At 54.4% G+C, this 12,451-nt stretch overlaps 1 pseudogene; it reads right to left on the reverse strand.

Annotated features, from left to right (window-relative positions):
* Window positions 1–11,381: 11,381 nt before the first annotated feature.
* LOC129498002 (U4 spliceosomal RNA) lies at window positions 11,382–11,535 on the reverse strand (annotated as a pseudogene).
* Window positions 11,536–12,451: the final 916 nt, after the last annotated feature.

A 12,451-nucleotide genomic window follows, 5' to 3' on the forward strand; every position in this document is an offset into this window, starting at 1 on the left:
CTGTCTACCTTGAACACCCTTCCTCCTTGTAGCTGCCACTTTTGAGTCTCCCTTCTGCATGCACCACCACCTCCAGAAAGCTTTATCTGCATCTGCCCTAGGCTTGGTCAGGCTCCTCTGGGTTCCGTGGGCTCCCAGTCACTCCCATTTGATCACATGGGTTGCTTCTGTCTGAGGGCGGGGTCCCCACCTGCTGAATCCCAGCACTGCCCAGCCTAGGGCTGGCATGAGGGTGGGCACACACAAGGGACACAGCCAACACTCGGACATGTGGGTGGAGGAGTGGACAGCTGAGTGAGAGGCACTGTCCTGCCCAGGCCTGGGACTAGCCCATGGCCAACACAGAAATCTATAAACCAGCCATCATTGGGCCCCTACTGTCTACACAGCACTGCTCTAATGAAGGAGACCAACAGACTCCTGCACTCATAGGGCCACCTTCTCATGGGGCAGATGGACAATGGGTAAGTCAGACGTGAGGACTGTAAGCACCAGTAAGTGCTGGAGAGCAAGGCGGAGCAGGGAGAGGACATAAGGAGAGCAGGGAGGGATGGCCTCACTGAGCTTTCCTCTCTTCTTCTCTGTCCTCATCTGCCTTCTATCTTCTACCTTAAAGCTGATTTGAACAGAAACCTGAAGGAAGGAGGAAGCCACAGGAAGACCTGGGGGGAAGAGCATTCCATGCAAAGGAAACAGCAGGTGCAAAGGCCCTGAGGTCAGAGTATACCTGGGGGTTTGAGGAGCAGTGAGGAGGCCATTGTGGCTGGGACGGGGTGAGGGAGAAAGGGTGGGAGGTAACAGGGAGGTGGGACAGGGGCATAGTCACTGAGAAGTTAATAAAGCTGAAGCTGCAGTCCTGTCATCTGCCGGGCCATCCGCTGCAGTGGCAGGGGTCTCGAAATGGGTTCATGCTTTTTTTTTTCTTTTAGTTTTCTCTACTTGAGTGATCTCTACACCCCACATGGGGCTTGAACTCACGACCCTGAGATGGAGAGTCGTGGGCTTCCTCTGACTGAGCCAGCGAGGCACCCTGGTCACAAGCTTTTGTAAAATCTGCCAAAGTTAAATGCCTTTTCTCAAACTCTATGTGTTAAAAAAGCCAATTTAAACATTTTCCAAGAACCACAGGTCAGTTATTGCGATGTAATGTGTGTCACTCCATTTCACCACGTTCAGTTAATTTACTGTATTTAATTCATTTTATCCTCTTAGGAAGTGTTTCTGTTGAAATATAATATGCATACAGAAGAGGCCATGCATTATAAGTGTACAGCTCGATGAATTTTCACAGAGGGGCCAACGCCAGATCAAAAAACAGAATGTGACCAGCTCCCTGACACCCCACAGGGGTGACCACGTATCCTGCCTTCTCACCACACAGATTAATTTATCTGGTTCTGAACTTCACACGAGTAGATATCACTGCTTCCTGTGGTTACATCGTTGTCGGTGGTATGAAAAGGCCACCATTCACCTCCTGTCCTCTGCTGACGGGCATTTATTTAGGCTGTTTCCAGCGTGGAGCTGTGATGAATAGTGTCATGAACATTCTAGAACACATCTCTTGGTGCACACACTTGCACATTTCTGTTGGTGCTGACACAGTGGAACTGCTGGCTCTAAGGGGTGGCCATGTGTTCTACTTCGCTAGGTGCTGCCGAGCTGTTTTCCAAAGTGCTCCTACAAGACAAGGAGCAATACTGCTCACAACTGGTCAAGACCACTTTTTCTCATTCTGGCTTCCCCTTCATCCCAGAGTCTCTCATCTTGCACTTGAAGATTATGTTCTTTTTCTTAAAGAGGACTTCCTACATTACAAACGCTTCAGGCCCTGCAAAAATCTTCCTCTGCTCCAAAGGGGTGGCTTTGTAGAAGATGGGAAGGTTCTGAGTGCGCTGGGAGATGATAAAGGGTCCTGAGCCCGGGGGGGTGGGGGAGATGAGGTCTGAGTTAGGTGTGTGGATCAGATTGGGTGGAGGAGGGGGCGCCTGGGTGGCTCAGTCAGTTAAGCATCTGCCTTCAGCTCAGGTCATGATCCTAGGGTCCTGGGATCGAGTCCTGCATTGGGCTCCCTGCTCAGCAGAGAGCCTGCTTTCTCTCCCACTATCTCTGCTTGTTCTCTCTCTCTCTCTCTCTCTGTCAAATAAATAAATAAATAAAATCTCTTAAAAAAAAAAAAGATTGAGTGGAGGGAGGGACGCAGGTGAGGGACACTGAACTAGTCCAGGTGAAGTGTTGGAGCCCTGGAGGAAGGTGGGTCAGAAACCTGGTACATTCCAGAGGGAGTCAACAGGATTTGCTGGTGGATCAGACTCAGGGATTAAAAGAAAGAGGGATTTCTTGCCCTGAGCAGTTGGCAGGATAGAGTTTTATAGAGAGGGAGAAGACAGAAGGTGGAACGGGTCTGGGGAAAAGATGCAGAGCTTGTTTTCAGATGTTGGATTCACAAGCCTAGTGTCGAGAGGTGAGGGAGGGTCTGAGGATGATATTTCAGGAATCATCAGGGCTTGCTTGGCTGGCGTTTAGAGTCTCTAGATTGAGGCCACTTTCTGAGTTAGTGTAGCCCAAGAAAAGGCCCAGGATGTGCCCAGGGGTACCCTAATATTAACCAAGAGAGAAGGAGGAACCAGACAGGAGGGCCAGCATGTTGCACAGCCATGCCATCCCACTGCCACCCATTGGCTGGCCACTGATGTCTTCCCCTCTGTGCAAGGCCACCCCCAACGTCCCCCCAGAGTATCACCTCCAGCACGATCGGTCCCCCTCTCTACTTGATTAGAGCACTCGCCCTGTGCAGTATAACTGCCATCATGCTCTGTTTATTGCCTGTCCCCTCTGTGTCTGCTTCCTGAGGCAGTGACTTCACTCCTCCCTGTCACTGCTGTATCCCCAGGGCCCAGGTCAGTATCTAGAGTCTCACGCTGGACAGGAGATAGGCGGGGAACACATTTTGCAGAAGGGGGAAGCAAGTTGATTTTCCAGAGGTCCCGTGGGGGAAGGCAGGGCAGGGATTTCTGCAAGGCCTGGGGCCCCAAGGCTCCAAGACCGAGATCCCGCTGACCCCCTTCCCCCGCTTGTGGCCTCATTTGGTCCCATTCCGGTCTGGGTTCCAAGTCGGCGGACACGCGGCGCGACGTGGGAGCCGCCGCTAGAGGGCGCTGCCGCCGCGCGTCGGGCTCAAGCGGCAGGGGAGGAGGGAGCGGACCGTCGGCGATGGGGGTGCGGGGGGCGCGATGGGGACGCGGAGGCCGGAGGGGGCTCTGGGAGACCTCTACCAGCCCGGAATGGAAGCAGGATGAGGACAGGCTTCCCAGGTGATGAGTTTTTAACTCTGTCCTGAAAAATAAGTGGGAGGCGGGGTTTGAGTAGAGCTTGGAGTCCTGGGGGTGGGGGTGGGGGGTGGACAGTAAAGACCCCAGCAGGTGTCTAGGACCCGTTAAGTACAGCTCGGTCAGGGACCATGATCTGGTCAGCGCCGCATGAGCGGCCTTGATGGGTCTCTCGGAGGATGTGTTAGAAATACACAGCAGGAGCTGGGCAGGCTCCCCCACCCTGTCCAGGCCCAGGCCCCCTGGCAGCATCAGCATTTAGGCTCCCCCAGGGCTCACGCCTGCCCTGAGCCTGGGGACAGTGGTGCCTCCCACAGGGGAGCCTGCCTCGCAGCATGCAACCCCACCTGTCCCAGCTCCTCCCACCCTGCTCTGAGGCCATCTGAGCAGAGGGTCTGGACCACGAGGCCATCCTCTGCCAGGGAGCTGCCCCAGGGGGCACATAGAGCATCCCCCCCTGGTGCTTTGCCACACTGGGGTCAGAACCTGAAGTCCCTGCCACTCAGAGATCAAGGCTGGCAGGGGACTGCCTGAACTTCTGGAAGGTCTGTGGTCTCCACAGTGTCGGAGAGGCTGAAGCCATCTCATCCTGAGAGACTGGAGAGATTTGGGGGTAGGGCAGGGGGCCCAGCGGGAGGGGGCCTGAGGGCCTGGCAGGGGGCAGACACCCCAGACTGCTTCACTGAGTGGCCAGACCCAGGGACTGCCTCTCCGCAGGCCTCAGTCTCATCACCTGTAGGATGGGGCTCCAGGGAATGGTCTGAGGCGCCTTCCCGGCCCTGAGTCGGAGGTCAGCAGGAAGGCTTGGATCCTGGAGGCCCACTCCCAGCAAACTGTCCCTCCTGCCTCCTACTGCAAGAGTTTTCAGGGAAAATGTTGTTAGTAATAATAATTATTATATAACAATAATGTCTTTGTTTGGTGTTTCTATAGTCCAAGAACTTTCTAAGTGATGTGTGTGTTTATTTGATCGGTTAATCCCCACAACAGTACCATGAGTAAGGAACAATTACCAATTCTCTTCTACACATGAAGAAACAGACTCAGAGAGGGAGGTGACTTGGCCAAAGCCTCACAGCTGTGAATGAGCTGTATCTGGTTCCAGCCTCTGGGTCCCTAAGGTCATTTGAGTGCCCCAGCCCCCTAAAGCAGGGGTAAAGAGACCCCAAACCTTAGCCCTGCTCTGAGCACAGAGACATATGTGGCTCTGGAGGTCTCCTCCCAGGGAGGGCCTCCCTGTCAGCCTGCCCTGTGTTGGGGGATGGGGCCTGGCTGGCTGGTACTGGCTGGTACAGGCCCTGGAGTGACAGTGTGGGTTAAAATCCCAAATGACTGCTCTCTGCTATGTGATTCCAGGCAAATCACTTAGCAGCTCTGTGCCTCAGTTTCCCCTTCTATAGAATGAAGATAATAAGAGCACCTCCTTTAGAAGATTGTTGTGCAGGAGTGCCTGGGTGGCTCAGTCGGTGAAGCCTGTGACTCCTGATCTTGAGGTCACGGGCTCAAGCCCTACACTAGAGTTTACTTAAAACAAAGGGGGGGGACAGGAGGATAGAAATTATAGGGAGATTGACCTGTACATGTATAAAATAGCTCTAAAGTTTCTAACAAGGGATTATGTTATTTATCCCTAGGGAGAAGAACTAGGTCCCTGGAGTCTGCGATCAAAAGGAAGTATTTTGCAGCACACCTGTAAAATATTTAAAATGGGGCTGCCTGCGTGGCTCAGTGGTTGAGCGTCTGCCTTCAGCTCAGGGCATGATCCTGAGGTTCTGGGATCAAGTCCCGCATCCGGCTCCCTGTGAGGAGCCTGCTTCTCCCTCTGCCTGTGTCTCTGCCTCTCTCCCTGTGTCTCTCATGAATAAAAAAATAAATAATCTTAAATAAAATAAAATATCTAAAAGGGACATTTTGTGTGTTATCTCCCTGACCGAGGGCAGGGAGGGGGAAACAAATATGTTAACAACAGGGGTCTGAACTCCCAATGCCACCGGGGGCCAGACAAATGTGAATGAGTGAAACAGTCACCTTTAGGAAGTGGTAAGGGGCCGAGGCAGAGTCCTGTTCTCCCTAAAGGGGAAGCCCTACTCAGGATCAACAGCTTGCTGCCTTATGGAGGTGCCAGCCCAGGTTGTCTGAGCTCCCAGCTCCAGCTTTCCAAGGAGAGAAATGGGAATGTGATGACTGATGGGTGAGGGAGGAGGTCAAGGTGACTGTGGAGGGTGTGGCCTGAGTGGGATCTAAGGAGGGGGAACGAGACGCACCAGCTGACTGACCTGTCTGCCTTCCCAATCCTCCTCTCCGCTGCTACCTCCCACTTTATAGGATGGAAAGACAAATGACTCAAGTTTTGCTCTCTGTTGCAGGAGTGGTCATGGGACCCAGGTCTGGCCAATTAGATCTAAGGAGTCTTGTTGGGGTGGGTGTGAGTTCTTCAGGATAAAAAGGACAAATGCTTTCACTTAACCCTAAATGTTACCATGCCCCTTCCTTCCCGTCTTAAAAGTGGATGCAGATGAAATGCCAGGAGCCCTAGCAGCTATCTTGTAAACAAGAGGGAAAAGCCAAGCAAATCGCAGAGACACCAGCCTTGACATCATTGGCCTGGTAACACAATGACAGACAGAGTTCATCTCAAACTCATCACGATGGGGGTGAAATTAACTTGTATTTGTCTAAGTCATTGTGATCTGCTTTGCATTTTTTTTTTTTTTGTAGCTAAATACATCCTTAACTTTACAGAACATGGATATTTGATAGAATTCAGAAGAGGAGGGAAAAGGAGAGGTTGGATAGGAGTCAATGGAGGACCAAGAACAAGGGCAGAGACTTTGTTTGAAGGTAAGGGAGGGATGAATGTGTTTTTCTTATAATAACTAATATTTATTGGGCACACACGATGGGTGGGGCACAGGGATTTACAGAGATCAACTTATTTCTCACCACAACATTCTGAGCCAGGACTGGCTCTAGCCCCCACCACCCCGAGGGAACCTTGGCCCAGAGAAGCAAAGCAACTTGGCCAAAGGTCCTAGAGCTATGAGGCAGCGGAGGCAGATCTGCATTCAAGTAGATGGAGTCCAGCCAAAAATGGAATCTTCGATTCCTTAGTGAATGCAGCGGGTGACTAAGCACACGCCCCTCTTAGGGCTCAGTCTCCCACTGTGTGAAATGGGGCTGGTCGTCTTACTCAGCACTGGGGCAATAGGAACCTGCCGTTCTGTGAGTGGCCCTTGTGAGGGCTGAGGCAAGACGGGTGGGTGGCACTGGGGCATGGGGTGGGTGCTGAGATGTGCCAGCAGGGTGAACCGGCCTCCGCTGGCCCAGCAGGCCAGGGGAGGCAGGCACTGCTTTCTGGGGCTTGGGGTCAGCCAGCCGGCACCTCCGCTTGCAGGTCCATCTCGGTCCCACTGCCCAGCCAGGAACCCTGCCAGGAGCGGCGGCCACCCACTGGGGTGGAAGGAGTCTGGGGACGATGGCTGCTGGGGGCAGGGGATCCGGAGGAGCAGCCGGGTCCTGGATCCAGGGTCAGCTGAAATGCCGGAGGCTCTGTGCCCACCCCGCTGGCCCTCTCTGGGGCTCAGCTTCCTCTTCTGTAAATTGGGGCTTGAACAGCCCCTCTGCCACCTGTTGAGAGGGTTCTGAGGGATGATGGCACAGTGCAGGGGGGAGGGACAGGTGGGGTGGGGGGCAAAGGCGCAGGGTCGGGACCAGTGTGCGGGCTGCGACCCACCGACCGCGGGCCCCTCCCAGCCGCACTCACTCGGTCCGCCCGTTCCGCCCCCAGCATTTCCGGGGCGGCCTCAGGAAATGCCAGCCCTCCCCCCCCAACGCGGTCCTCGCAGGGGCGCATCACCGCCGGCAGCCGCTGGCCCCAGCTCCTCGCCCGCCGCTCCTCCCCGCCCTTCCCTTCCGGCCGCTGGCCTTTGCTAACATCTCGGTCCCAGGGCAGTGCCCGCTCTCTTGCCTGGCCCTCGACACTCACCCGCTGGCCACCAGAGCCTTCTGGATGGTCGGCGCCTCCTCCCCTCTCCTTCCCCCCCCTCCAAATCTTTACTCTCAGGCTGGGAGAAGGTAGGTGGAGAGCAGGGCTGGGGCGGGCTGAGGTCTCAGGAACTAGGCTGCTACCCCATCGAGAAGTGACTGCTGTGATGGGCGGCAACGTTGGGGACATTCTGGAAACCCAGAAGAGGAATCAGGGAAGCAATCGGGGAGGGCTGCCTGGGGAAGGTGACGTTTATGTCTGGACTGGAAGAGCATGGTATTGAGCAAGGACAAGTGTTTCAGACAAGAATTCATTTATTCAACAAGCATTTATTGAGCAGCTACTTTGTGCCAGTCCCAATGGGAGGCCCAGTGGGGTTTGGGCAGGAGGCAAGATCGGTTTGTGCTCTCGTGGGTTTTCACTAGGGGAGTCCGAGGAGGAGGTAAACTGACAAACTGGGCGCAGAGCTACTGAGGGAAAGGAAATCGGGGGTGGGGGGTGGGGGGTAAGGAGCTTGTGCTAGCCTGAGGTAGGTGGTCAGCAGGGCCTCCCTTCCCAAATGACTGTGGAGGCATGAGCAAGGCTTACGTCAGCAAGAGGGAGGGTGGGGACGTTCCAGATTGGAGGAACAGCAAGTGCAAGTTGGAGGTTGGGAGGACGCAGGGGACCGGCTCCTGGAGCAGAGACTGCCAGGCGGCACCACAGACTAGTAACTCCATTCGATCAACAAGGCCAGTGGACCCAGGCAGCGAAGTGACCTGCCCAGGGTCATGAGCAGTAGAGCCAGGATCTGAGCAGGGACAGGAGCTGCTAACCACAGGGGACTCCATGGCTCCTTGACGCCAACCCACTGCCACACACCCCTTCGCACACCCCTCCGGGAGTCAGGGCCAGCCTCTCCTGCGGCAGCTGTTGCCAGGCAGGGCCGCGGGATGGCAGGTGCTGATGGAGGGGACAGCCCACTGGTGGTAGGAGATGCTGCCCTGGGACAGGCAGGAGCGGAAATCGCCGTGGGATGTTGGAGGTTGTGGTGGCCGTGATGTGGTTTTTGCAGGGCCCCTGTGGTCACAGCCTGGGCCCTGTGCCTGCCTCCTGTGGCTTCTTCACCCACACAGTCCTCATCGGGGCCTGTTCTGTTTCCCAGAGCTTGGGCTGGGAGTCCAGATGGGCCCCTCCTCAATCCCGGGAGACCTCCCTCACTTTCAATCCCGGGAGGCTGGGATTGGCCTCCCTGTTTTGTAGAGAAGGAACCTCGGCTTCAGAGAGGGACAGCAGCCGGGCCAAGGTCACACAGCACAAGAGCTGCTCCAGGAGCACCCCCAGTGGTCAGCTCCTCCCCTCCCCCCAGCTCATCTTCCCACTCTCCTAAAGAGGAGTCCTGGGATCTCATCCTGACAAACAACTTGCCCTTGAATCCTGTTCTCCATGGGCTTCCAGGAGTGCCCATTGAAGACATTCCACCCATTGTCAAACATAGGACGGGCCCTAAGAGTGTTACCTCTGGCCTCCATTTGTGGAGGGACCGGATAAGGGCGCAGACTCTGGGCTCATGCGGCCTCCACCACCTGCTCCGAAGCCACTTGCCCTATGCTGCAGTTCTCTCATTGGTGAAATGGGGGCACGATGGTGCCTTCCCCACTATATTAGCATGAAAGTTAAATGAGATAATATAGGGAAGTGTTTAGGGGAGGGGCTGCCATGGTGTCTCTATGTGGGCTTTGCTGTTATTATTAGGCACCTACTGCGTGCTCTGGCCCCGCACAGACCGGCTCGATCCGTACAGTCACGATGAGGCAAATGCTTCCGCACCTCCACTTCACAGATGGGAGATGGAGATTCGACGGGAGTTGAAGGTTGCCCAGAGTCTCACAGCTGGTGAGACACGGTGTCAGGACGGAAACCCAGGCCAGGCTGACTCAGACATCCTCGAGGCCCTCTGCCAACAGGGCGGCTGTGACTCAAGTTTGCAGGAAGAGGGGGAGGTGGGAGGGGTAAGTGGATGCCGAGGGGAATCCAAGGCCTATTTTCTCAGAAATAGAAGTGCACTTGGTGACGTCTGCACACAGTATGGTTGAGGCAAGAGTAGCCAGTAAGGGGCCTAGTCCCTCGGCACAGCCAGCTTGACAAGGCTGTGGGAAAATGTGTGGTCTGTGAAGGGGCAGCTGGATTTCAACCTGGGCCTCTGAGGCCTTGGCCTGGTCATGATCACATCCTGGGCTCAGTCTCTAGCACTGTGGGGGACGTCCAGGCTTGCACTGGAGTCCCCAGTCCTCTGTTGCCCTGCCTGCACCTGAGGTATGATGTCAGACCCAGGCAGGACCTCTTAGGCTCCTTGAGTACCAGGGGAGGTGAGCTGCGAGGATAAGTGAACCTCTGCTGGCCACCCTGCCTAGAGGGCTGTGAATCAGTGGACTCAGAATTTGGAGGACCCCAAGGTGAAGCCAGAGTAGGGGTTAGGGAGGGCCTGGGCTCCCTGGGCTCATGTCTGGTGAACAGGGCACCCTTGGGCAATAAACCAGGCCAGGCAAGGCACACACCCCATGACAGAGCTCTCATCTCTCTCCCAGAGCCTGCATGCCCTGAGCGGCTGGGACAGCTTTCTTGGAGGTCATAGTGTCTAGCCCTGGGCCCTGGACTCCACCCACCAGCAAGAACCTGGATGCCTAGGTATGCAGGCTGGTCGGGAGGGAGGTCAGAGAGCATTTCTCCAGGCCTTTGATCTCTCCATTGATTGGCTAGATCTTTGTTGAGCACCCGCGGGGTGCCAGGCTCTGATCTAGGATCTTGGGGATGCCACCATAAAGACAAATGAAAAGCCCACCCTCTCAGAAGGGAAAGACACAATAAACAAAGAAATCAGTGCATAACATAAGTCAAGTGGTGATCAATGCTGTGAAGTCCACACAAAGCAGGGAGGGGGTGAAGAGAGATGTAGGGGCAGGGTGGGGCGGCACCATCTTAGTGGTTCAGGAAGACTGATGGAGCACCGGGCTGAAGGGTACAGAGGACAGGGCATCTGGGTGGACATCTGGGGGAGGGCATTCCAGGCCAAGGGAATGAGAGGGACAATGTTGGGGAGGCTCCAGGTGCAGGGGGAGGGTTGGGTGGGGCAAGATGGGCAGGGCCTTCTAGCCATGAGAGGGCCTGGGGATTTGATTCTAAGGATCATACAAAGTCCTTGGAGGGTATGAAGGAGGTGACTCGATCTTATTTGGTCTTCCCAGCTACCCACCCTGCCAGCAAGGATTAGTGCCCCTGAATTGCAGTCAGGAAGCTGAGCTCTGAGAGCATCTCTGAGCAAGTCTGAGGCCTTTGTCCGAGACTCCCAAACCTACTGTTTGTGTGGTGCTGGGTGCAAGCTACAAGGCCCTCCCCAGGGGACCACATTCCATTAACCCAGCGCTTACAGACTGGCTTCTGCCACTCACATACTTAGACATTATGCCTGGGGCCAGAACCTTGCATGGGCCAGTACCAACAAGTCCTCCCTCAAGAAACTGCCAAACCACAGAGCGACAGAAACTAAACTGTGTCACCATCTGGGAAGCAGGTGCTCGGAGGATCTGCAGCTGGAGAAGGCCACACCAAAGGCAGGATGCCGACTGAATCCTAAAAGCCCCATCAGCACTCAGCCAGGTCAACTGCTAGAAGGGGCCTGAGGGGGTGGAGAGGAAACTCCAGGCAGAGGGAACAGCACACAGGGAAGCTCAGAGGCAAGCATGTGCAGGTCGTATAAGGGGATGATTGGTGGGCCTATAATGTGGGATGGTGGGGGAGCAGTGCTAATAGATGAGCCAAGAAAGGGCAATCCCTTCCCCACTCTGGAGCTGTTTCCTAATCTATTCAGTGGGTGATCAGAAGGAAGTATGAGACCAGGGATGGGAAGGGGCACTGGGAGGGCCTCAGGCTGGCTGGGCAGGTCCGGGCTGGCCCACTTCTCCCTCCTGCCTTCATCTGAGTATGTGGGAGACCCTGATCCAACAGCCCAGACCAAGAGAATGGAGTTTTGTTCTCATCCTTCTACTTGGGGCCTCTCAGCTAAGCACATTTACAAAAATTGATAACGCTATTGTTTTATGTTCTTAAATTGCATTTCCTTTGGATTAAAGAAAGAAGTAGAGAGAAGAAAGGAGAGAGGGAGGGAGGAAATAAGTTTTCAATTAGCAATAATTGCGCCTCGGATAAACCTCATTGGCTACAATACTGCCACTGCACAAAGCTTGGGAGGGAGGAAACAAGAAAGAGAAAGAGGCAGGAGAAAAAAAAGATTTGGAGATTTGGTAGTCCCTGGAACCATCCTGTTCCAGCCCTAGTCCCCAGCATCAGGGAGTAGGGGCTCAGAAAAGGAAGGTTGCCCGGGTGAGCCAAAGTGAGCAGGGGAGAAGGCAGCAGGGAGAACCAGTCTGGAGATATCCACAGTCTCAGGATAGACTGGTAGATCCGGATTTCACTTGGCCGAGGGCCCCTTCCAGCATTGAGAGCTGACCTCTTGGCATTCTTCCAACAACACTGGGTTATGAGTTTATGAGTGCCCATTCTGTGCCAGGCCTTAGACCACATGCTTCCCATCTGTTATCTGAGTACCAAGCAGCAGGCATTATAGGCCCCACTTTACAGGTAAGGAAGCTCGAGGCTCAGAGAGGAACAGTGACTTGTCCAAGATCACCTAGCTGGGAAGTGACCACTCTGGATTCAAATCCAGTCCTCTCTGTCCCCAGGACCTATATTTTCAACCATGCATATGGCCCATTATAACCAGATTAGGGGCATGTCTTTCCAAAGAGAGGAGCATCCAGATGGAAAAGCTGGAGGACTTAAGCAATTTCCCCAACATATCACAAAAGGTTTGTCCTCTCTGCTTCTAAAAAGTTCTGGATTCGGGATGCCGGGGTGGTTCAGTGGTTGAGTGTCTGCCTTTGGCCCAGGGCGGGATCCTGGAGTTCCAGGATCGAGTCCAGCATCGGGCTCCCTGAATGAAACCTGCTTCTTCCTCTGCTTATGTCTCTGCCTCTCTGTCTCTTGTGAATAAATAAATAAATAAATAAAATCTTTAAAAAATAATAAAAGTAAAAAAAAATTTTAAAAAGGTTCTGGATTCTTTTAGGGCTTCAATCTTTTCATCTGTGAAATGGGCCAG

This window comes from Nyctereutes procyonoides, unplaced genomic scaffold (genome assembly GCF_905146905.1).
Source record: "Nyctereutes procyonoides isolate TBG_1078 unplaced genomic scaffold, NYPRO_anot_genome, whole genome shotgun sequence".
Taxonomy (NCBI): domain Eukaryota; kingdom Metazoa; phylum Chordata; class Mammalia; order Carnivora; family Canidae; genus Nyctereutes; species Nyctereutes procyonoides.